The sequence below is a fragment of the Lissotriton vulgaris genome, chromosome 10, assembly GCF_964263255.1.
Source record: "Lissotriton vulgaris chromosome 10, aLisVul1.2, whole genome shotgun sequence".
NCBI lineage: Eukaryota > Metazoa > Chordata > Amphibia > Caudata > Salamandridae > Lissotriton > Lissotriton vulgaris.
Genome location: NC_141698.1, coordinates 816121886 through 816149278, shown reverse-complemented (window position 1 = coordinate 816149278; position 27393 = coordinate 816121886). Strand labels below are relative to the sequence as shown.

The 27393-nt window shown below is 42.6% G+C and overlaps 1 protein-coding gene across 1 annotated transcript in view; it reads left to right on the top strand.

Annotated features, from left to right (window-relative positions):
- The window catches only part of EGFR (epidermal growth factor receptor), a 414372-nt gene that overhangs the window by 80028 nt on the left and 306951 nt on the right, over positions 1–27393 (top strand). The window lies entirely within an intron of this gene.

Sequence of the window (27393 nt, the reverse complement as noted above, 5' to 3'; positions counted from 1 at the left end):
CTTATTTTTATACTTTCACTGTTCTGGATATGTTAATGGGTGTTTTAACCCCTTCGATGCTCATGACGAGCTCAGCTCGTCATGAGGCACGGTTGAGCTGTGCTGATGACGAGCTGAGCTCGTCATGAAATGATGGGAATAAAGGATCTGCAGCACAGGAGGGGAATTGCTGCAGCAGCGATGTAGTTAAATAGCGGGAGGGATGAAAGAAAAATATGGTTTCCATAGCTGAGATAAAGTCGCAGCAAAATTGAAACAGAAGAAATGGAATCTGCAAAGATGGCAACTGCCTTCAAAGGTTGGAACAGCTCATATCACTGTAGACAGATGTCAGCTGTCAATTATGCCATGCAACAAATCACTCCGAACCTGATTCACAAAGGACCTCCGCACTCACGGCAGAGACCCCGCAGTCGTGGGGGGACTTCACACGGGAGCGGAATCTCCGCAATGAGAATTCTCGTTGCAGAGACTCCGCCCCGAGTGCAGGGACTCCCCCGCGAGTGCAGAGGCCCTTTGTGAACCAAGCCCTCCATTTCTAGCTAGAGGAACCATGTACAAATTAGTGTCACCATTCTCTTCCCTTTATTTGTAATTCCTACCACAACTTGTTATATTGCTTAACGTTACTAGGCATTGTGTTCCCGGGCAGTAATGTGGGACTCTGTATCTTATTACTTCTATGAAATGCAGAACACCTGATCCTGGCTCAATACACCTCGGATCACAGCCTGCCTATTCAGAGGACTAATATCACACATATAGCTCACTACATGCAAGCCAAGCGCTATACATGTAATAACAGAGCTGCAAACAAACCCTTGCCCCCTCTTGTACCCCTTTTCCATCTTGGGTAGCCAAAGGTATGATGCATGTGTAGTGCTGTGTGCCAATCCCTGCCACCTGCAAATAAACGCATAGACTATTACGTGAATTTAGTCTGAAATGTACAACACAAATTGGCATACTGCCAAGGCCTATTCAGCATTTCATCATTCAAGATACACTTACTTCCTTTGAAATTGGTGCTTATAAAACCTATTTTACAGTGCTTAGAAACGGCAAAAAATGTTGTATGGTGTGTTATGGACGGGTGAGTTTTTAAACGATTATATTTTGATGCCAGAATTTTTATAGCATATTTATATCAATTTTAGGGTGCCTGGTTCAATCCCTGTAGTCATGTTGTTTGTTGAATGTGTGCTGTATTAGATTGGGTTTTACAGGAGGAAAGAGTGTTGAGTGTGAGTGTTGTCTGTTGGTGTATTGACTTGGTTGGGGCTCTGCTAAGAGTTGCCCGAACCTTTTGTGAATTTTATGTGTGAGATACATGGATGTTTTTGCCGACTGGCCTAATCATAATATGTTCACTTGGTAGGCAGTGCCCAGGGCCTATTGGGTGTTCTGTTTAGAAGTGGTATTGGCTAGTGGGTCTGTGATGATGCCTGTGAGGTTATCATTTGACCTGAGGTGATCCTCTGATAAGCACGTTGGGGCGATGGAAGTATATGCTGCTGTGGTTCTGTCGGTTAGTCGATTATGTGGCTTGGATAACATGTTGTGCACATTATGGTGCCAGGTGGTGTAGGTAATGTATTCTGTTGGGTTATGGTTGTATGTGTCCTAATCAGTGACATTTCTAGAATTTTTTTTAGGGAGGCACACAATGGATCACAAACTGTTGATGCCATCTGTAAAGGGTAATCGTGAAGTGTGTGTGTGTACACATATACATACATACATATATATATACATATGTATACACTTATATGCGTGCATGTAACAACATCAAAATGATGACGTTAAATGCCTCCCAGAGTGTATGCCTATCATCTACTGATCAAACAGTGTTTTAGAAGTATTCAGTAGAATCTTACCTAAGTTCATTGTGGATGTCATTGTCTGACAAAGCTTCTGGCCAAAGCCTTCTGGAGAATGCCTGGAGGTTTGTACCAAACCTTTTCATGCTTAGTACAACTGAAAAGCGATCAGAAAAAGACCTAATCATGTGCTGACTTGATTGCACCCAGGCATTTGCATAGTCTGTGGTCAGCCAGAAGTCCAGTAAGGACCAAATGTTATGTACTGAGGATAGATAAGTACTCTGCTGCACTTCAGAATGCCTCTCGCTCCAAATGTCTATGAGGTTGTGGGCATTCATTATGTCTTTGCATGCCAACGTCATTGCCCTGAGGGAGCAAGCTGTGGTTAGTGATCTATCCAGGGCAAACACCAGCGTGGTATTAAAATTCCCACCTCATATTACTGTCTGGGAGACACCTGCAGGACCATGTTCCAGATCACTTTATAGAAGCCCGGATTGTCCACATTGGGGCACTATGTGTTATTAGAACATCGGAATGTTGGGAGCTCCATTGAAGACAACGGAGTTGCTTAAGATTTGTATTGAGCTTTGGCCGTCTGCTCCAACATTCCAATATATGTATTTTCTTTCTCCCTTTTTAATTTAGAACAATTTACCCTCCTTGGGAGAAATATTCTAATAGCCTTATGGCCTGGTGCCGAGTGCTATACTGGTTATTAAAGGCCCTCTCCCACCTACACTTCCGGAAACTCCTGAAAACTCACCTCTTTCCGTAATCTTCTCCATCTTTGTCCTTGTCTTCTTTCTTCTCTCTAGGATCTCTCTGTTCTGGTTTAGCGCTGGGATGCTTCCGGGTAACCACGCGCTCTATAAATCCAAATTCATTCATTCATTATAGGCACAGTTCAGGGCCATTAATAACCAGTATAGCCCTCAGCACCAGGATGTAAGACTATAATAAGTGGTTTACACAAAGTATGCCTTGTACAGCCATTAGTCTACCCTGATCATCAATTGTTGATTTTAATAGTTCAAAAGTAAAACTTTTTTTTTACTAGGATAATTACCTCTTGGTCAAAGGTTAAGGATGATGCTGCCAATCTGTGAGATGCCTATCTCATTGCAATTATCTTGCTTGCTGTTTGGGATAGGTTTGTTTTTTGAAGTGGAGCCACCTCTGTCTTACGCCTATCAAGATAAGCCAACACTCGTTGAGTCTTACATGGTTACCTTTACAATGGTAGCAGTGGGTATGATTAACCACACATCTCAATCAATGTGGTTGCTGTAGCACAAAATATAGCACAGGGTGGTAACAGAGATAATCAAGTAAATGGGTGTTTCAATGGACAACACTTTACTACCAGAAGGGTGCAGCCGGAGTGTGTTTTGGAATGTCTCACTCACAATACTAACAGATTGCCGGAAGCACACGTGTCTGTTATTTCATCAACTTCCAATCAACGTAAGAAGTTGGATCTCCTTTGCACACATAGTGACATGTCCTTATTATAAGGAGTTTTGCCTTTTTGGTGTTATTTTGATTATTATATTTTACTCAGTTTTTCTAATTTAGTTTCGGATTTTTATTGTTCTGGTTTTAGACTGTAATATTGTTTTGGTACTATATAAACACTTGGCACATTACCCTAAGTTAAGCCTGTGTACTCCCCGGGGGTTGGAGCACAGGTTAATTTGGTGATTTTGAGTGTTCACCCGACAATGGCTATGATTATTCCATGAGGTGGGTAGTCACCACCCCAAATAATTTTCCAATTTCTTACAGGTTACACGTAGAGGAAAAAATGGCTTAATTCCAATGACCATAATCATTGCTATTATACATAAAGATTGTATAAAAATGACTATTAGTGAACAACACATGCACTCACAGCTAGAAACAATGATTTTTAAATTTACACTTACCAACCATATCACCTGGAAAGGTGCTCTGGTCTACCGACCCCCAGGACCTAACCCTAAATTTGCACTTACTCTGCAGGAAATTTTAGTCCCGCACATTAAATCCAAAGAAGATTTTCTTCTTCTGGGTGATTTTAATATACATGTAGACTTACCCACACTTTCCGAATCCACTGACCTGATTACTAACCTTACTAATCTAGGTCTTGAATTACAAAACCATGGTCCCACTCATAGAGGAGGACATATGCTGGACTTACTTTTTTCTAATTGTGCCAAAGTTATCTGCTCCCCAGCAAAAGAAATGTCATGGACAGACCACTCAATGTTAGAATTCTCATTAGTAATTCCATTAAGTACCACGAAGAGTGTCTCTCTTCCTCCCATCTGGCGACGACAATGGCACAAAGTCACTGTCAACAAAATCCAGGAATTCTGGAAAGATCCGGAAATCTTGACAACAGACACAGCCGATATGGCTTTAGCTAAACTTAACATTTCTATAAAGCAAGCCATTGACATTGTAGCTCCCTTAAAAAAGCACAAACAGTATCCTGTGTCCAAACAAGATAGCTGGTATACCCATGAATTGAGAGCAAAAAAGCAAAACTGCAGGCGAGCTGAGAAAGCATGGAGAAAAAGGAAAACCGAGAGTAGCAGAGCAGTTTTCTTAGACGCTCAATCAAAGTACTATAAGAATATTAAACTTGCCAGAAAACAACACATAACGCTACAGATATCACAAGCAGGCAATTGCTCTAAGGAGCTTTTTAATATCCTGCAGAACTTTATTAAACCGAACGCATGCGAGAGCTCAGAGGACTTCTCACAAGACCTATGCGATGAAGTATCAACATTTTTTGAGGATAAAATAAATAACATCTATGAAAAAATAGTAGCAGCCAACAGCGCTATAAATAAAACTACCAATGGTCATCCCCTAAACCCGGCAATAAACTACAATAAAACCCTTCTAACATCCTTTCCCCCAATTACTAATACAGAGCTCCTCTCCCTTTGCAGCCAAATTAAATCAGGATCGCCAAGTGACCTTATTCCTGCCAGGATGATTGGCCCCATGATTTCCCTTCTGGGACCTCCCATTTTAGACGTGGTTAACATCTCACTAACAAAAGGCCAGGTACCAGCAGACTGGAAAAAGGCGGTGGTGAACCCGATTAGAAAAAAGGCATCCTCCCCATGGACAGACCTCTCCAATTTACGACCTATCTCCCTCCTACCTTACCTGGGCAAGGTTACGGAGAGGCATGTGAACACCTATCTCTCTCAACATCTTGAGGCGACGGACGGCCTGGACTATTCGCAATCAGGGTTCAGGCCAAACCACAGCACAGAATCAGCCCTTCAGACGGTGACCAATAACATCAAAATGGCACTGGATGAGGGCAGCTCAATGATTCTGGTGCTGTTGGACCTTTCCGCCGCTTTTGATACGGTGTCTCACACGGTGCTACTCAACCGCCTAGGCGAGGTGGGTATAGAGGGAGAGGCTCTGGCATGGATGAAGAGCTTTTTGACGGGTCGTTATCAAGAAGTTAGGCTGGGCTCCCATAAATCCACTCTTAGGGAGCTCAATAAGGGAGTGCCACAAGGCTCGTGCCTGAGTCCTACACTCTTCAATGTGTATGTGGCCCCCTTAGCCAACTTAGCAAGATCCTTCGGCTTTACCCCAGTGTCGTATGCCGACGACACCCAACTCCTTTTTCCCTTCAAAAACCTTACACCTGCAATAAAGAGATCTTTTGCAGATGGCATGAGGGCCATTGCAGAGTGGATGTCATCTAACTGTCTGCAGTGTAATGTAGGGAAGACGGAGGTCATGTGTTTTGGGCAAGCGGCGACACACTGGGCATCCGACTGGTGGCCCTTAGAGCTGGGCCCTGTTCCCATCCCCAAGAGTACAGTCAGGAACTTGGGAGTGCTATTTGATCAGCAACTCTCTTTTAAAGGCCATGTTAACCAAGTTGCTGGAAACTGCTTCCGGGCTATTGGTATGTTAAGACGTGTCTTCCCCTACATACCGGACCATCACAGAAAGACGCTTGTACAGGCTCTTGTCATCAGCAGGGTTGATTACTGCAACGGTCTGCTCCTTGGAGCTAACGAGGAGCAACTCAGCAAACTGCAGGTAATCCAAAATACAGCTGCAAGGATTATCCTGAATGCTCCTCCGCGGACACCCTCATGTCCCCTGCTGATGAGACTCCACTGGCTTCCAGTGAGGAAACGAGTCCAGTTTAAAACGCTTTGTACTATCCACAAGAGCATGATAGGGGAGGGCCCAAAATACATGACCAAAATTTTCCTGCCCTACACTCCAGGGCGCTTTTTGCGCTCCAGTCATCAGCAGTTACTGCAAGTACCCAGAGTAAAAAAGACCAGACAAGGCGGCCGTGCACTAGCCCACGCCGGACCAATACTCTGGAATTCTTTGCCCCCGGAACTAAGATCTCTCTCTAGTCACCTGACTTTCAGGAAAACTTTAAAAACCTATCTGTATCCTAGAAAATAACGCCCTGTAGCTTTCCACTTTCAGTCTGGACATACAATTTGAATCAGAACTCTCTTTGTTGCAGCAATAGCGCGGAGATACCCCTTCGGGGGTCTAGTCTGGCGCTTTATAAGAATATAAAATAAATAAATAAATAAATTACATGAGCAAAAACACCCCAATTATACATTATATTGGGTCTTGTTTTGCCCTGTTGTTATATTTTTGATGACTAAAAGAAATTAATGTTCAAGATGTATTTTCCAACTGTTTATGTTCACCACTATGCTCGTAAAGAACCTCTTTGCCTGCACAGTTAGATCATGGTTGGACCTGGAGGAAATTGCCCAAGCAAAAATCACTAGTGGGTGCTATTTACACCAATCCATTAATGGGTACAGTAAACAAGCATTGTAAAAGCCAATAGGTTACACAGTTGCAAGATCTATTGGTTTTGTCATTGATTTTCAGACATGTTGCACTGCAGTGCGGGCTGCTTTTCAACATGCCATAAAGTAAGGAGAAAAAAAAATTATAGACCAGAATGTCATCCGTACTTCAAAAAAAAACACACAAAAACGTGCTACGTTAATGACCAACTGCTGATGCTGTCCTCGCGGTGCAAGTGAATAAATGAACGCATTTATTTGAGAAGAGCGGAGACAGCTTTTTTTGGAATCATTTCAAGAATATTTTCCTGCTGTAACTGGGAACATTGTTTTCTTGTGTTAAAAACCAGTGCAGTACAACATTGTTATTCAGGCCTAGAAATATGTTTATTTGTGTGGGCATTTCCTAATAGACTGCGCTGCAGAAGAGCTTTGCTCTTCATAACAAAGTGTGCTATTGTCTATCTTTCGTAATATTTAACGTAATCCCAGAGAATGGCATACCTCATTTAATATTAAGACGTAAGGTCATTTTCTTGTAATCATTTTTGGATGAAAACATAACCTTCCTTGAATTTGTTTAACCTTAATAGACAATATGTATGAAATTCACTTTTTTTAAACTTAGCCAAAATGATTTTCAAGCTTATTATAAGAATGTATTTTTCAAACAGTGCCTCCTACCGGGGCGGAAAAGCCGCGGACGGTCTTTCCGTCCGCCGCAGTCCCCACCCCCCATCCTAATATGGCGAGGGGGAATTTAGGTGCGGATGGCGGGCGGATTGCTACCGCCAGCCTGGCAGGGGCAATCCGCCCGCCATCCTAATGGGCCGCTTAATTTCCACGCTCAGTAGGTTGGAGGACTGAGAGGCCTCGCTGTGATTCCAAAGCGTGTCCTATTCGTTACATTTTGCACCCTTAGAACTCTTTTCAGTTTGAAACTAGTAGTCCCGATGTGCTGTAGTTTTAAACAGGCGGACCTATGTTGAACTCACTTCATATCTAGTGCAGAAATAGTGCATCTAGCTAAGCCTCTTTTTTGGCAAATGAAATAGTTAGTCTCCCCTCACGGTTACATGGCAAGCCTTTGGTAGAGTACAGTTTCTTCTTGAGGGATTCTTACTGACTTTACCATGCACGTTACGATAAATTTGCACTTCATATACTAGTATTTATAGTCTGGAGAAACATAACGTCACCTTAGTGGTTGGTAACGTTGTCTGTCTACCCACAGCCACAAATATTACCAAGAAATACAGCTCCATGGTCATTCAAGGTATGTTGTGAGGTGCAGATAATCCTCCATTTTGATTCTGATACTCACAGAATGATTATTGGTGTTTATTTAGATGTGCAGTGTGACTAAATAACATGCATCGGCAAAACCCAGTAGCTCTGGCCATTTCAATGCTTGTGCAGGGCTATTGGCATGGACAATGTTTGTTTGTTTGACATAGTTTATGGCCAAAACCACTGCAAGATGGTTTTCCGTGTGTTTGCATGCATGTGGTTGCATGACTGACCATTTAAAAAAAATTTGGTTTACAAAATGTAAAAAATAACTCCAAGATGGATGTGTATGCGTTCTCATGCTTGGCGGCCAACCATGCATACTTCTTTTGATACTTTAGCCTTAGTTTGCCTTTCAAGATGTCTGATGGTGGTTCTGGAATAGTAAATTATTGTTAAAAAGTTTCCACGTATTGCTACACAAAACAACAGAAGCAAGTGCCAATGAGCAAAGTGCAGCTGCTGAGCCCTTGCCAAAATAACAAAAAATGATGGCCATCAGGGGACGGTCCAGGGAGCAAAGGATACGTTGAGAAGCAAGTGGCTCAATAGCAGTAGGCAACTACCGGGCGCCTGCAAAATCAAGTTTTCAAAAGCAAAAAAACAAAAAGCAAATAAAAAAACAAAAAACAACAAAGTGGCAGCAGGATGGGGAGAATGGTGGAGCAATAGATGAGTAGGTATTGAGGTGGGGTGGGGTGAGCAAACAAGAGGCAGGCCATGGACTTCTATGGAGTTCTAAAAGATAAATGGAAAAAATTGTTTTCTACGAACCATATCTTCGTTCTTGAGGCGAGAATAAAGGCAATTCAGAAGAAGGAAGGTCACTCTACAGAGAGAATAGCCAGGTTTTTAAAGGCCAAATGCTTTACCATGTGCAAAAAGAACAATTAATGGACGGAATGCTGAACAATTTGAACAGTCACCCCGAATACAGTGATCAGGGCCTAGATCCATAGTATTTTTGCTCACCATGCCAATCCAGTTTGGACCCAGATATATGCAAATCAGTCTAGACACTGCTCCCCATGGGAACAGTCCAGCCCGATCTACCAGGCCCGGCCCTGCTTGGACTGGAAACAAGCATCCTGGGACTGGTTTCGGGGTATCACCCCTCATCAACCAGGCTAGAGTGACTCCAGTGGTGTGGCGGGCAAAAAAAACATGGCCTTGGCTTTGCAGTTCGGGCTGGACTGTTCCCAAGAGGAGCAGGGTGAAGACTGATTTGCATATGTCTTGGTCCAAACTGGGGTGGTGTGGTGAGCAAAAATACAATGGATTAAACCCATATCTGTGACATGATGGTGAATGTTTGCATTGTTCAGTGTTCCGTCTATCATTTGTTCCTTTTGCTTTTGTCGCCCTAAGTGGGAAGGATATGCCTAGGCATGGGTCCCATGCTCACTGTGCCACTGGATTCAATCTAGCCTAACTGATGAGAGGTGAAACCCTGAAACCAGACCCAGAATGCTTGTTTCTAGTCAAGGGAGGACCTGGCTTGGCAATTCGGATTTGACTGTTCCCATGAGGAGCAGGGTCAAGACTGATTTGCATATGTCTGGGTCCAAACTGGGGTGATGGGTGAGCAAACAAATGATGGATTAAGCCCAGATCTGTGACTCTGGGTGAATGTTTGCATTGTTCAGCATTCCGCCCATCATCTGTTCGTTTTGCTAATGATTTTCCATAGCGCTCCGATGATGTGAAAGGGAATTCCAAATTTTGGTCGTGGCTTTATAGAATGGTCTTCCTCCCCATCTTGCCTTCCGAAATCTAGGAATGACCACTAATTTGTACTTGGTAGAGCGTAGAGGTCTTACTGGTGGGAACTACTGGGATTTGATTCTTATAGCTCGAGGTCCTGAATTGTGCAATGCCTTGTGTGCAAGACACAAGGCTTTAAGTGACTCGCGTGCAAATGGGCACCAATTTCTGTTCCAGACGGAACATTGACTTCCAAAAATGATGAATGTGCAAAGGTAATCCAACGAGTACCGTATACTTATTCCACTGCAATAAACATTTGCAGCTGTTGGCAGTTATACCAGGCTGGCTCGTGCAAGCACAATGGCCTCTATCCATTTTGAATTCAAATTATTAGTTTTCTGATTGGCTTGTTTAATGCTTTGATTTTGTCTCACGGGCCCACAACAATTAGAGCTTTTTCCATAGCACTGTAAAGCTTGCTGTCAGAAAATGGAGTTTTAAAACAAATTTGTCTGTGCCAAACGTTAAAAAACATAACCTCTGACCCACATGTGGTAATTCAGTCGCTCGCAGAATATTTATTTTAGCTGGAAATAGGCCAAGTAGTGTGTATGTTGCCAGATATTTTATATGTGCCCCCGCATCTCAGAACGCCAACGCTAGGCCATGCAATTGAATTTTCCAGCTGAGGCGATCATATCTCACCTGGGAAATACTTTTGCTCTCTCCATGCAGCATGCGTTTGTCCTCACCAAAGAAGTATTTTTTACATCTGTTAAGTCTTTCAGACCTGGGCTAAAACAAATATTACACCTGGTCACTAGGCTAGCTTGAATTCGTGCCAAACTAACACCACTGTACAATTTAATTTGCATAGGATTAAACACAAATAGCAAATGTGACGAAAAATTGCGCTTTTGGAGGTCTGCCAGAGTACTAGGCTGTGCATACAAAATGGGCACACTGAGAATGCTTTGGCAGTCATAAAACCAGGTGTAGCTTCCTGAGTTCATTAAATTTTGTCCAAGGTGAAGTTTCACGTCAAATTCTTTCTGCTCTAATTTCTAGCCAAGACAGAGCAGGGAATGCTGCCACATGTAATCAGCGGGGAAAAAAAGCAACAGGAGTATACCCGTAGACCAGATTGAGATCTGGGTGTATATAAGAATAAGGCAACAATATCTCAATCGGATTAAATTGGACAATCCTGCCTGAACGCTTATTTCCTCCACTGTATTGTTCAAGAAAGAGGTAAAAGCCTTCCTTATGGCCAAGTTCATCTGAACTCTAGGTTTGTTGGACCAAAGACTTTGCACCGTTTTTGTATTATTAGTTACCTGATTGTCCATTGGTTTTATATTTTTATATGGTTGGACCAAAGACTTTGCACCGTTTTTGTATTACTGGCTACCTGATTATCTATTAGTACTATATTTTTATATGATTGCTATCCTACTTTGCTACTCACTTACTACCGACTACTATATTGTACTCAATAGTTTGTTTTATCACTCTCTTGTTGCCCCTACCCCTTGTTTCTGTAAAGCGCTCTGATATCTGCAAAGATCTTGTTCGCGCTATATAAAACTTTGAATAAATAAACGTGGCTCTGTTCGTGTTTCCTTCCCACGACCTGCCGTATCTACCACGAGGTTACACCAACATACCGGCGACCTCTTCCTGCTCCCGTTTTCCTTCCCCTGCATGAGGCCACCTTGTTCCTCCATACAGTTCAAGACACACTGTCCAAGAGACCGCTCTCCCCTGTACCCTGGAATTTCCCTGGCTGCTACCAGGCTCCACCATTGGGCCATTTCCCTCTTTTTCGACTCCCTTGGACCACACCCACCACCACTGGATCCTTCCTCTTCCTTCCCCACCAGAACGGGGATCCTTTTCTGGACCTGAACGCACCCTCACTTCCATTATTCGGCAACCCGGTCCTGATGAAGATCCTAAATCAATGGGATCAAAATGCCGTCGACCCGCACTGCAGCGCAACTCATGGCGCATTACCTAATTTGGTTCCTAAACTGACCACTATTACCCATTCATCAAGGAGGAATCTACATTTTGTATATATTGTGTTCTAATTTTCTTGTCTGCGCTGCTCGCTGTTTTTTCACCCTTGTGTCACTCGCGCCGTCACTGTTTGTCTCACTATCACGTAGGGCACAAAGCCCCCTTGGGATGCCACTGCATTACCTGCCATAAGTGCTGTTCACTAATCTATTGTCTTTGATTGTTTTGACAATATTGCCTTTTCAAATATATAATGCTATATGCACTTTAAAAAAAATCCTTTGTAATGTGTTACACATGCAAATATATCTGCTGTACAATTGCATCCGATTGAGATATTGTTGTCTTATACTTGCCACATGTAATAAGGCCTATCACTCAACTGGTCCACACCGCAGCAGAACTGAGGTGGTACAGGCCAGCACACAACACTGAACACCAGCGGGAATATTTTCTGCTAGATTCTCAATTTGCATTGCTATGCAGCAAAGTTCTATAATTATCTCACCTCAACTCTCAGTAGGGTTGGTCTATTTGACCTGCTGGTTTGGATTAGATCTGGAAAGCCTTCGGCTAGCCACGCGTTTTACAAATCGACTAGATTAGATTAGATTAGACTCGATTTTCATCTTTGTATCTTCTCGTTTAAAACACTCCCATGAAGCAATTTCAATTAGATTTACCATGGCGCTAGGCTTACTCAATGGCTCCATTGGTTGCCAGGTGCATCTTAATAAAAGTAATCATAGTGGCACTGAGGCCCTTATGCCAAGTGGTCCAGTAACTGGGCGAGGTGTAAACTGCACTTGGTAAATATCAATGCAGTGGGTGCGGTATGTTACGTACAGGGTGTGGTACATACACCCTAAGCCAAGTTTTCCTCTGGTAAACAAGGAATTGCTTGCACGTGCTTTCTGCTCCACATTCTAAATGTATTGCAATATACCACATGGTTTTACTTGGTATTTTTTTGCCATCCTTGAATTTTAGAAATTTACTAGGAGTAAGTTGCTGGTGAGAGTTAAATACTGCAATACTTGCAAACCCGATTCATGTACAAGCAGCTGTTGCACAGGGATCAGAATCCACCAGACCACTGGAAATCATAGCCTAAGTGTTTAGTGAGAAAACTGCAGTAGCTGCAATCAGTCATCCCAACCAAGGCTTGCTAATGGATGCAGCATGGATTCAATTCTCTAAGTCAGTAATGAACACAACCCTTGACTATGTCATTTCAGCTGATCGCTCCTCAACAGAACCTGCTATGCGGCCTTTGCTATCCCCAGGAGAAGATCTGTAAAGCAAAGTATGTTTCGCAGTCATTCGTGTCTCCGAGCTGCACTGTGTGATTTGAAATAAATCCTTTATTTGGAATCTACATGGAGCTTTATGTCCTTTCACTTTAATTTCCCACAGTTTTGAAGATGGAGAGTGTCTCGATGGGGCGTCATAGGGGTTCTGAATCAATCAACGCCCTCTCCGTTGTAGTCCCTACATGGATTACTGAGGAGCAGGCGTATCCCACCAATTCCAAGACAAGAGGCCTTAGCATGGACTCGGTTTTTTCTTTAACTTCCTGAATCCTGCATCAGACCAGGAGTGTCTGATGGTCAACACGTTTTGACAAAAATCTGAGGAATTCAAGGAATGCCTGACTTTTTTTAGCGCAAACTTGGCTCAGGGGTATTAGAGTGCTTAACAGAAGCACCTGATTACATTACACATTTTTTAAAGGCGCAGAGAGCTCAAATGATTTACAGAGAATCACATAATGTTGAGCCGAGGCCGGTTTTCAAACCTCATTCCTCAGTTTCAAAGTCGACATCTCTGGCTGTAACGCCACATCCTCTCCACTAAGGGTTTGCGTCAGAAACCTATAGAACCGAAGGCCACCTTTGAGTACTGAGGTGCTTACATTATATAAATATTCTCCTACAAACCTTCATGTTCATGTATGCTCCATGTAAATATATATTTTTTTATATACAATAAAAAATTACAGAAATCAAAAAACAACAATGTGGAAGATCATTGTTCTGTCATTTCCCAAACATCTTTAATCGGATGGGTAGGCCCACCTTTGGTTTAAATGTAGTTTCTTGAAGATAAGCTGCAACTACTTACCTTATAATTTCAGTCTAGGATATGAGCACTTCAGATGTGGGTCAAAGAGTGAGTCATATTAAGGATTCAACACACAAAAATGTATGTTATGTTGTTATGTTATGATATGCTGCTCCAAACTAAACACACAAGATTTGGAAATCGCTACCTTTACTTAAAAGATCAGAAATGAACCTTAATGCGGAATAACATATTTCCGTGTACATTCCCACGTTTCTTCCATTTTCTTGCACACTCTCACCTGAACATTTTACCTGCTTCCTGAGGAAAACTTAGGATGTGCCTAGTACCTGCTATACTGCTGATGGGACTTCGACTTTAATGGGACACTCGTAGTGACATAATGACTTTGGCAAATATGTTTGGGTGTCCTGTAGCTTTAAATTTAAACGAAGACAGTACACTTGTTTCGACATTTGTATAGAAGAACTGATTCACTGGCGCTCAGCTCCTGCTTCATAAATGTCTCAAGCTTTTCCCTATAAAAAGTTGAAATAATGCTACTCGGATGTTCGTTCAACAAACAATACCCCGCATCATCATCTGAAAGGCATTCTTAATTTTTGGGTAGGAACAAACACTGAAGAGCACATTTCTTTCTTCTGGAACTGCTGTTCTTTTTAGTTCCGTCCACTTTGCGGGCGTGTAAACATGTGCTCGGCTTCGGGTGTGTTTGAGCAGCGGGACACAGAGGGACCCACTGTGCTGTACATTCCTGCTTTGGAAACTCTGTTGTTTTACCGTATTTGCAAGGCCGAACTGTGCAGCGCGTGGTAGCAGACAATGATATTAATGCAGTTTAATGAGACACACCTTGGTCTGCGCGAGGCGCAGAGTCCGGCGGTGTTCTGGAAAGTCCGTCCGTCGAGGGCCTGAACAGCTCGAGGCAAAAGTTAAAACACACATATGAACTAAACGGTATGAAGACTTTTTTTTTTTCTTTTAATCCCGGCATCGGTTCTCTACCTAAGTTATATTCTGCAGATCAAATACCTTTTACCGCAAAAAAGAGGATGTGGTGTAACGGCTAGAGTCGCTGATTTTGAAACTGTGGAACCAACCAGGTTCGAGTCTCGGCGTCGGTTCAACCTCCTGTGATTCTGGGCAAAACACTTAACATCCCCGGGCGTACCAAATATGTATGTGTCTTCGTGTATTGTAACTGGTGCTTGTGCAAAGCGCTCTGATACCTTCGGGTTGAGTTCGCGCTTTATTAAAACTGCAAAAGCAACCAGCAGTTACCTGTCTAACGTGTGAGGTCTGCCAGTGGGGGACTGAACGCCATTGTGAAGAGCTGTGTGGCCAGCGCCGAGAAAGCCTGCAGCGCTGTACCTAGAAAAACAGCATTCCAATTACTCGGCATTGAAAGAGGAGCCTTTTGTTCAGGCTTGAAGCGTATTGACTTATTCTCGAAGTTTTATTTTTGTCTGTGAATACTGTGAGCTGTAATTTTGGTCTTGTATGACAGGTAAGGAACACTTGGCTATTAAACATGAGAGACTAAAGGGGCGGTATTCTTTGTGGACCCCACTTCAGTAACACCTTTCCTACCAGAAAGGCATTTTCCCTCAAAGGTTGGTTCTTAATGCTTAAACGCTTACTATTTATATACATTTCTAGATAATAGGGATTAATAGATACAGTGATGATGTAGGATGTAGCTTAATGGCTAGAGCGGTCGACTTCAAATCTGGGGAACCGTGTTCGAGTCTCGGCAGGGACGTTCAATATCCTGTGATTCTGGGCAAATCACAAAAAATGGAATGTGTCTGTCTGTAACTGGTGCTCATGTAAAGCTTCTAATACCTTTGGGTCTAGCTCGCCCTTCATTAAACTGCAACAAAAAAAAACGCTTTTTCGAGGCTGGTTGTAGATTTCCTGGCAGTCCTATTACCTTACTTCTCTAGATTAACTTCTTTGTCAACAACCATTTTCCTTTTCATTTCTCCATGCAGAAATAATTTTTCCACCCGAGGAAATCCTTGTCCAAGATTCCCTGAGAATGTGGACGTGTTAGGGACATTATCACACCCAGTTTGAACACTTGCACCAGCGTTACTTAGCACTACCTTTGTGTGCAAATTGAATGTGCTAAAAGTATGATTATTTATGACTCTCAGTCTACACCTATTATCAAAATTCATTATGCTATTATATGCATTAAATTCACCTGAACTAATAAACTTTCCAACAAATGATTTTCGAGCTTGGCTAGAATATTGACAGGCTAGCACAAGGTAGACTTCATCTCCGACAGCTCCATTATAATCATAAGTATCCTAGAATTTCCTGCATCCTACCCCACCACTCACATCCTCGCCCTCCATTTAAAATTCTCATCAAAATATACCTCACCGTAGATAACTTGAATCCACTAGTGATTTACTCCCCTCCCTATCTTCCCCGAATTGTCTCTCATCGAGTCAAGGAAAGTTCAATTAAGTTTTCCTATTCAGTGGGCACTTTCAACCTTTGAAAAAATGAAAAAGAGTGTGGAACGCTTTCAAAGTTTTGAAAGAGGTAAATACATGTAATATACAGCATAAGATTGGACTAGGAGCTTGGTGAGGCCGCACTGGGTACATCATCCAAACACTCTTAGGATATATCAGGCATTGGGTATGGAGTACGCAAAGATAAGTCAAGGTTGAGTGAAAGGATCAAGGGAGGTGTGGCTTCTTCTAATGTTTTGCATCAAAGAGAGTGAGTGAATGAGACCTCAAGACACATCCCTCAGCGATTGGATAAAGAAACAGGAAACGTCAGCTGCCCTTTAATTTATGCAGAAGCGTAACACACTGTAGTCCAGCTTTACACAAGGTATGCTATCACGCACTACTCTCCCTCTCTTTTTTTTTCTTGATGTCTCCTACTCTCTCTCTGTCTACCACCAGGCACAAGGAAGGTGATTCTATGCAAACTTCAAGAAACGTGCTATAAATTGACACTAGAGTGGCGGTAGTGAGATGAGGGCACAATGCAACAGCAAGATCTCAAACTGTATTCATGTAATACTAGTCCTTCACTCCATGGTGACTACCAGCTTTTCCCCTTTTACGTACAATTGCACCCATAGCTACCCCTCCAGTACCAGGCACTCAGGTGCATTCCCACCGTCTCACCTGAGGGCTGTCTGGCCACTTTCACTCCATTATTACTGCAACAGTGTGCAAATGTTTAACCCCTTCCATGCTCATGACGAACCCCAGCCGTCATGCACTACGGTGCTCGTGTGCTGATGACGGCTGGGGTTCGTCACGGCCCGCCCCTGTTCATGCTATTTACAGCACACCAGGGGAATCGCGGCCGCATCGAAGGGGTTAACTGCTTCAAAAATTACAAGAACAGGATTTGTTTGTAAACCAGAAAGTAAACTTGAGGAAGATAGCACTATGGATAAGCATAATGTCCGTCTAGGAAGTATTTTTCTGGACATCAGGCCTATGTTAGGTCAAGCCATTTTTCCAGATAATCATTCCAGTGTTTCCAATGCCCCTCCCATTATGAGTCTGTTAAAATGACTGTCAGAATAATCATGTGTCAGGGAGGTGGGTGAGGTGATGGAAAAGTTGGAACTGGTAAGGAGCCATGAACCAAAGCGAGGTGGGGGAGAAAACCGCTTATGTACCACCATCTTGCTCAGCATTTCATAACCCCTGCCTCATACTCTCTCCCGCCTTCCCCACTTCATGAGGCTCTCACTCTCGCACCATGTATGCACAGGTGAAGTTTTTCCTCAGGGAGAAGAGGAAGATAGATATGAGGCTGTAGCCGTTACTGTTCCTATAATTCACCCGGGGTTAGGGAGATGATAGTGGCACAAGCAAAATACCTCCAGTAGCCTTCTTCTGGGACTTCTGGTAGCAAAGACATACATGCACATCTGTTTGGAAGGAGGAGCAAACCAAAACTGCTCCAGCCACCCAGCTCTCTTCCACCCTCTCCCGGTCACGACTACTGTCCATATGTCACTGACACATTCATCACTGCCCTAAATATAGACTATGATTCACCCTTCGGTAGACTTTGATTCACCCTTCCCTGGCCTTCGATTCACCCTTCGCTCTGCAAATCTTAATACCTTTACCTCTAATGCCCAACTCTGGGGCACTCCCACCATTTGGGAAGCTGTATGGGTTTGCAACCACACAAATAAAAAAAAGAAACTAAAACCTAACGTAGTTGAAATCACCCGTTCACCCCTTGCCTTTGCCTCAACCTCCTATACTGTGTGGCAGAGATATGAAGCAAACCTAGCAGCGGCTTGTGTGCGTGATTGTGTGCGATGAAGTGCGCGCCAGATTGCTCAGACTGTGCCAGCAAATAATAACTGTCATTTGCCCTTCCCCTCATTATCCACTACTACCTTTGATCTTTAATTGTAGGTAGAACATTAAAAGGAGTTAACACCCTCAATAAGTACAGGAACACTTATTTAGAATATATTAGAGAATGTGGGAGTCTCACCCACCAATGAGACACCAGCTGATAATAGACATCCACCTTTTAAGCACTCTAATGTACACTTAGGACTCTCCAACATTGTCCTCTTGTCCCCCCCTCCGTTTTACTCCTGCTTTCAAAGACTGGTCGCCGTTGTGGGAGCTTCGCGTGGGCATCTCCTGCTGTGGCACTCATCCAGTGACAGCACGAGCACAGGAACAAGGTACATAACCTTGGCCATGGGTCTCCCAGCCCTGGCAAAGCCAGCTCCCCCTTCCTTCCATGACTGCAGCTGCTGGATGAAAGGTGGAGCAGAGGCTGTCATTGAGTGACAGCTACAGAAGGAGCCATGCACGCTGATATGCTCCAGCCAACACACTGGTGTGCATCTCAGGATAGAAATAAAAACCCCACAATCTTGTTCTGGCACCTATAATAATTGATACAAAACTGTTTCCTCATTGTTGGTATATATTCGCATGGAGAAGAATGATCTCTTGTAATGCCCACTTTATTTTTTGGTCTACAGTAAATACGACTGAGTTGTTGCCACCTTTTCAATATTGGATTTGATGCTGTCAGTCCTTCTGTTTTTTGCTTTAAAGGTATTTTCAGAGACATCCATGTTTAATTTAGCTTTGGAACGAATACATTTGAGAAAGGACCTTAAAGTAAGATTTGCAGTTTAGACCTCAGCGCAACTGAACATTAATGTAACATTAATGTGCTGAAACTGCACATAACTTTTGTTCTTGGGTTAAAAAATGGGATGTGATTGCACAGCTATTTTCATGCAGATTTTGGCGGAATAATTGTCGAGCACATCTAGAATGCTTGCTCTACAAGTGTAAATATTTTATCAGGTGAGCAGTTGCTGCTTTTCTAATCCAAAATCTTTTTTTTTTCTACTTCTTGGTGAGAGAAGGGCGGGAAAAGAAAGAGAGAACAGGCCCAGCACGGGCACGTTTCAAAATCAACTTAATCGCAGAGACGTGCAAGGTTTAGCTTTATCCCATGGCAACTTGGGTACACAGTTAAAACAAGCAGTTCAAAAGACTTAGGGCAGGTTAGCCTCGTGCCAAGAGAAGTAGAAATAAAGGGGAAAAAAAATGAAACGGAGAAAGATTTGCGAGGCTCTGTTGGCTGAACACTAACAGGAAGTGGAGCCGAGAGTGGGCAGGAGCAGACATGAATTTGGCAAAAACCTCAGGTTTCCACTCATATATCTGAGATTCATTTCCAAATGTTCGCTGTTTTTAATTCTGGAGGTGCGCTGGAAGTTTGCACAGGCGGCAGTCTCATTTAAAAAGCAACATGTTTAACAGAAATAATTTGATTGGCTGATTACCTTTCCAGTCAACAAAGATACGCCGGCATACACCCCCACCTCCCTACTCCCGCTTGCACAGTGTTCGGAAAAAAGATGTCTCTGTGTATGTGGGACTTTTTCAAATGAAGTATGCCGTGGATGTAAGCAATAATACATTCTAATCACGTGAATAAAAAAATATAATATAAACGCTTTTGGCTTTATCTTGTTCCAGCAGCAGTCCTTGCAGGTATGAGCGGTGGGGTGGTTAGGCTGGACTGGGGCTGGGCACAGGATTCGACAGATGACAACAAGAGAAAATTAAATAAATAATTATTTTCCCTCGCCGTTGCCTGTCGTAATTTCCACCCACCCCCCCATCTTGCCACACCGCTCTTACCGGCATGGGCCGCTGCTGTCTTGTTCCCTCGAATCCAAGTTATGCGTCCCCAGCACAGTGTTGTTAGAACGGTTAATTGAAAAATCACATTTAATAGTATCTACAGCAAGACATTGGGACCTACCATATTTCTTATATGTAGACCAACCATGACTTTTTTTCACAAAGATTGTCATAAGAGAAAATCTGAAGCAACTTTGAGCATCTACATAATGAACATGAGCAAAACTTTATCAACCGTATTGCAATTCATCATCTCACTGATGCCCCATGCCTCTACGCTTGTCAAAAGTCTTCGGAAAAATGATATGATGCAGATCCTGAAAATCTGAGATGCTCACTTAAAAGTCTGTTGTTGCTGCAGGAGAAAGATGTACACATGTGGCCCATAATGTCCTAGTTGGCAGTGAGGTATGATGTAGACAGTCACTTTAACATACAATGAAATGCAGACCCATTCAATGCTTGTCCATGCTTCCTGCTCGGCTCCTATGAGTATTCATTGGGCCTGCATTTACTATTATTTCATAATGCACCCCCATGCGTCCACTTGGCCTCGCTGTGCCCAATAAGTTACTTTTGTCTCATCTCGCCTTTCTGTGTCCCTCCCCAGTTCTCCCTATTTTCAGTTCTATGGCCTATACTTGTCACTTGAATTTCAACTCCGATTTCCCTCCCTCACCCTCATACGTTCATCACAGTTCCTTATATTCAGTCAAGGTGATTACATCGCCATGCTGCTGCCTTTACCCAACATATTTCCCCATCAGACAATCATCTTTCCCCCACATCCACATGGTATTCCCATCAGCCTATTTCACCCCTATGTTACTGTATTACTGTATAAATGTATTGTCTGTGCTGGGGTGCAGGAGAGAAAGGTAAGTCACAGAGGGCTAAGGGTGTGACATGATGTGGCAAAGGAGAGATTGGGGAACCAAGGGAGATACTTTGAAATCTGAGGTAGTCTAAGGGGAGCAAAGGTATCTTAGGTGAGACTTGAGAGATTTGAAGGAGACATGATGGTTGAAGATCATATGCGAGGGAGTGACAGAATGAGTGATGTGGACTAATATGGACCAGAGGGGACACATGGGGGAGACAGTTAAGACAGGTGTAGCAAGGGGTCCCATCAGCCTATGTCACCCCTATATTACTGTTCAGTGTCTTCCCCAAAAGACTCCTTGCTACACCTGTTTCAACTGCCTCCCCCATGTGTCCCCTCTGGTCCATATTAGTCCACATCAGTCATTCTGTCACCCCCTCGCATATGATCTTCAACCATCATCTCTCCTACAAATCTCTCAAGTCTCACCTAAGATACCTTTGCTCCCCTTAGACTACCTCAGGTTTCAAAGTCTCTCCCTTGGTTCCCCAATATCTCCTTTGCCACATCATGTCACACCCTTAGCCCTCTGTGTCTTACCATTCTCTCCTACACCCCAGAAAAGACAACACATTTCCAAGTTACTGCAGTTTTCGTACTCAATCTCTCATGTAACAGTTATCTGCACCTTGCCTCCTATATGCCTGGAATATGTTTAAACCAGTCACCTGCATCACACCATGCCTTTGATGTGTGCCCATCAGCACCCAGCTGTAGCCTGCAATGCCTTTGCCAAAGTTACTTTGCAGCAATATCATTTAAAGTCTCTTCCAGAAACATGGTGTCTGCTTCAACCTCCCCAATACTAACCTCTCTGCCTCAAATGTTGCCTCTTTAGACCACACGTGCTTCTTTCACCTTTGGCCGCCAGTAAAGTGGGCCTAAACTATATGTTTAATTTAATAACAGGTACACACCACTTCAGTGCATTGCAGCCACTGCATTTACTAATGATGAGTCATTGTCTTCCAATTGGCTGGAAGAAAAGGGGTGGGTGTGGACAGAGTTCTAGGAGATTGGTTGTAAGGAAAATAAACTAGAAGCACAAATTAGTAATAGCTAAATGTAATGTGTTGTTCTAGCTGACATATTGCCTACAACTTAAGAATAGCACTTCGTCGCCCCTGAGGGATCCTAGCACCATACAAACCCATAAAAATGCAAATATTCTTACCTTTTAAAGACCAGAAGTCAGATTGGTTGAATCATCTGCAAAGAGCAATCTATTGGTGGCACCTGCAGCTCCCCACCTACCTCGGTATGACACCAGGAGGTGTTCACCTACCTCACAATAAAACAGAAAAATAACAGCTCAAGCAGAACCGGTCATATTTACAGCTCACTCTAAAAGTTCCTGATGATGACCTGTGCTGTGCAGTATGCACAGATAGCAGGCTGTCTATGTTACCAACGCAAGAATGTCCTGCCACATCGTCTATGTTCCTGTTTCCCCAGATGAACCTTTTGACTCTTGACAAACCTAACAATTTGATTGCCGTCACAAAATTACTCATTTCAATTTTCTTTTATTGTGCTTTTCCAACTGCGGTGAATGTATACTATGGCAGTACTCTAATTCAATAAATGTGGGTGGGATTATTGAAAAATAGGTGAGGTGTGACTGTTCTATTGTTTTGAGTTTTCACTAATTTTAATCAATAAAGTTGCTGGGTTATTGATTTTGTTAGATTTGTTTATCCTTTGGATACCTGATTTGTGTGTCTTATGTGATGTATTCTGTGATGTCAAGAAAAATGCTACTTTGAAATGTTTGTGTGGAGGCGCATTAAAACTGAGTGCTTGATGTGTGTGTGTTGGGGGCATGTGTTTCCTATAGGTGGGTGGCCTGACAAATTAACAAGGAGAGCCGAGCCAGACCCAACCCTGGCTCTAGGAGAGCCCATACACGAGCCGGGTCTTGAAAGTATTTGGCATGTAAATCAAGCAACAAATATCATGTTACAAAATGGTACGGTGTAGGTATATTTCAAGATTCAAAAAACGTATTCCTTCAATGTGTGAACGCGTTTCGCCTTGGTACATTAGATTGTATCTCTGCATCCAGAAGTATTTTTGTGATAATTGACAGTTTTTAAAGAGAAACTGAGAAATAGCCCGCCCCTGCCATGATGGCAATGCTATTAGTGATCTAACAGACACGTCAGTTGTCATGTGTATCCTGTATTTGGCCTTGATTTTTGTTATAAACAGAGCAGCATTATAGGGTATTAAATCAAACACAAGAAAGATTTGTGTAAAGCTCACATCCTAAACTCAGGTATGTGATAAAGAACAAAATGACGGGTCATTGACAAAGTATTAGCCTAGGATCACACAATTTAGTCAAGCAGTGAATCCAGGATACTAGATTTTCAATTTTCAGGCTGTACAATTCTGCAAAAAGATGAGTGTCTATTTTTGACATAGAAGAATAAGGCTTTGCTTTTAATTTCTGGAAGAGAATATTAGAGCATGGTAGATCCAGTTTGGGTCCAGTCGTCTTGTGGTGTCCCATCTCCAACTGGTGCAACTGGAGCCCATTAATTCAAGACTGCCTTGGTGTTCAGAACACCAGTCATCACACAGGGACCCAGCCTACTATCTGGGCTTTTGCAGAGCAGAGATTAATTTCACAAGGTTGGCCACAATTTTCAGTTTGCAATTGTTGGTCCCAAAAGTAAACCACTCTTGTCCACCATGTCTTGTCCACCATTTCTTATGGGCTCAAGTTTGACATTTTATTGATGTATACAGGGGTTTAGGTAGACAATCTCTCATTCATTCTCACGAAATACATCAGAGGAGATGCTGCTTCCCAGCAGAGGTCATATGAATTCCATTGATAAATATTAGTCAAGCTGAGATGTGAACGCGCTGTAGTTATGGCATGGGGAATCTTGCAGGATACAGAGCCGATCCAGGATGCAAGCTAGGAACACCATGTTCCATGACCAGCACTTATGACCACGAGACTCCCGTGAAAGCTCAGCTTGTCTTGGGCTCGAGGTTCTAAGAAGTCCTCCAACTGGGCCAGAGCCAAACATCTGGCTCGAACCTGGCTCGAGCTTTCAGTGACTCACTCACCTCTAGTGTTTCACTGTGTGATTGTGCATGTGCGTGTGAGATGCAATATGTGTGTTCATGTGTTGTTATTGTGTTTTGCTTATACAAAGGTCTTACGCAATGTGCAGTCAGTCATATGGGATGTAATGTGAGATGTGCGTCTATGCAGAGCATAGCACTTGTGTAGGTGGGAAGGCATGTTGTGTGTACATGAAGGGCAATGCATTTGAAGTTGGTGGTGTTTAGTGTGTTTTTGAACTTCTGCTCAATAAGTACGCCATGAGGTGATCAATTTACGTGGGCAATACACCAAAACTTTTCAACACATGAATCTTGAATTAGGCACTCGCACCATTAATGAGTTCTTTGTATAAAAAGTACTTTTAGTAATTTGCGGATTGTGTTTATCTTCTTGCTTTCACTGAGTAAACCGTTGGCTGGAAAAAGATTAGGACTCAACAATAGGTGTTTTCCAGCCCTATTAGCGTAATCAACGCCTCGAGGCTTGAACAGAAAATTTTAATTGAGAATTATCACAAATCGAAGACGCTGTGTATTTTTGTCTGGCTTCACATGCAGTGCTTAACAGGAGTCTTACAGAAATCCTGGAGGTGGGCACCTCTCATTAACACTAATACCCAGTAATGAGCAGGATTAAAATGGAAATAATGAAGCCATAATCCCTGGGGCCAACTGCAGTCACGTTACTCATTGTAAAGTACTCAAATTATATCTCAAATTGTTTCAAATCTTTTTTTTTCCTAGAGGAAGCGAGCATTTTACATCATTATTGTACTTAACAATGTAGTTGCCGTTTGTCTACATAAGTAAGTTTGCACTTTTTTTATCAGCATTCTAAAGTAAATAGCTACTGAGATCTAAGTAAGGGAGGCAAGTTCTTTCTTGATTGTGGATAAACAGGTTTTCAGTCCAGACCTAACTTGTCTTTTGCAATCCACATAACAGGTTTTCAGTCCAGACCTAACTTGTCCGTGGAAATCCACCGAAATAACAAAGGCCAGAATGATAGCAGTGAAAAGCGAAGGTTTTTTCAAATGGAAACGAACTGATGCTCAGGGCTTGGAGATAATGACATTTTGGAATTCTGTATTGATAGCGTCATTAAGTACAAATAAATCTGATTTGTACCAGGTAGCACGACATAGTAAGCACTACGAAAAGACTTGCTTTATCACACAAAAAGATACTTAAATACTAAAACTCAATGTTGTCATTTCATCAAACATAAAGGTAGCTGAAACACACGCACACCAACACACACATACACACCCTCTCTCCAGAGGCGCAACTAGAGCCAAATTTAGGGGGGGGGGGGCTGGTTCTTCCAGCAATATGCAGAGTGGAGATGCAGGGGTTTTAAGAAGGGTTGAAAACACAACAAAGCCTCGTTAGCAAGTAAATGGTCTTTTAACCCTTTCCATGCGGCCGCAATTCCCCTGGTGTGCTGTAAACAGCACGAACAGGGGCGGGCCGTGACGAACCCCAGCCGTCATCAGTACACGAGCACCGTAGTGCATGACGGCTGGGGTTCGTCATCAGCATCGAAGGGGTTAAAGACATGTGAAGTACTCAGGTGCAACTGTCTGTGTGCCCGGGAAGCTGTCTCAGCCTGGGCTGACACACACGAAGGGGGGCCTGAAGCCCTTTGAGCCCAATGATCGTTGCGCGCCTGCCTCTGTCTCTCTCTCTCACACCCTTTCTTTCTACTTCATGGCGACATACCGAGTAGTAATATTACAAGGCCTCCGACTCCTGACTAAACAACAGAAGGCTAGTATACTGCACTTGTAGCAGAGACTCCGCACATAAACAAATAGGATCTTTTTATCTGCGGAGTCGGGTCATGAGTGTGGAGACTGCAGTCGGGATAATATTGATCGTAACATTTGTTTGTGAATAGCAAAAAATCATAAACTTACACAGAAGTATAAGTTTACCTTTGTGAATCAGGGCCCATTTGTGTAATCATTTAAGAGCCAATGAGAGTGTATTTTAGGGGACTCTCCAGTGATGCATGCTCGCTTGTGAATATTGAAATAAAATTCCATTTCAGGACGGTGTTTTGTTTTGAAAAACAATATTCCATACACGTTGGACATGTAGACAAGCAGTAGGATGACTTTTCAGGAAAAGAAATTACATAATACTTTACACAAAAAAGTGCAGGAACGATAAGAGATTTATTCTGTATTGTTATTGTGATGGCACCATTTACCCTTCCAATATGGCGCCCAAAATGCTATGACATCAGTCCAATCTTTATGTTTATTATGTTGTACATCATCGTTAAAAAGATTTTACCCTTTGGACTACAAAATTATCAATCTGATCCATAGACACCCCACTCATACACTTGGAACAACTCCAAAGGCGGTGCACTATTCGTATTACAAAAATGTATTTAGTACAAAACAAGTAATTTAAAAAGAGATTTTTTTCAATCTCAAATCAAAGCATTTTGATATTAAAAATAAGCATCCGAAATCATCACATCAAAGATAAAAGCAGTTAAAAATTCATAATCCTCAAGACATAGAACATGAAATAGAAGCAACATCACAACAATAGAGAATACATCATACGGACAGGAAAACATAAATAAGGCAACAGAAGTTGGCCCTTGCGGTGTTAATCTGTAGAAAACTAAAGACACTGCATGGGACAAAAAATCGGTCACTATGCTCTTTGTCCTGTTTCAGATTTAACAATAGAATTAGCGCTGACGCATTTCGGTACAGCTATATTGTTCCTTCCACCATCTTCATCACACGTAATATAGAAATCCTTCCTCCTTTACTTCCTTTATCATTATCTTAATCTCTTTAATCAGCCCTTATACAGCTTCATGTAAGCAGTGTCCAGCCTTCTGCCTACTCGGTACACAGCCTTTTTCAGACCCAAAGTATGGCTTCATGTAAAGTTGGCCTCTTCTATGGTCTTGGTCTCAAGCAATTAAAAGAAATTTCGCAGTGGACGATCTGCCTCACACTTTGTGGGTTAGATATACCAATTTGAATGGGTTTTCCCAAAAATAACCACCCTTTCATGGGAATAGCCTCTGTGTTGGCCTAAATGCGCCCGATTATCCTCCAGGTGACAGGGCTCTATTGCTCCTGTATCTCCTCGCATGGATAGCGTGCAGCGTCTATCTTTCAGTTTGCTGCCAAGTAAAACTTATGTTGTACATACATGGTGTTCTGGGATGCTTGTTGGTCTGTGAGCAAGGCTGGATACAGCCAAAGCACATTGGCAAGATGTTTTAGATTAAGGTTTGAAATAAAGACAATTGGAGAAAGGTTATTGTTAGAAACTGAGGTTTCTGCTTGGCAGAGTATGAACCATGTCCAAGTAGGAGCCACATTCCTAGTCAGTGTAAGTCAGATACTCACCCTAAATTAACCTGTGCTTACCCTCTGTTAGCTTGGGACACTCCAGTCAGGCTTAACTTAAGAGGCAATGTGTAAAGTATTTGTGAAACA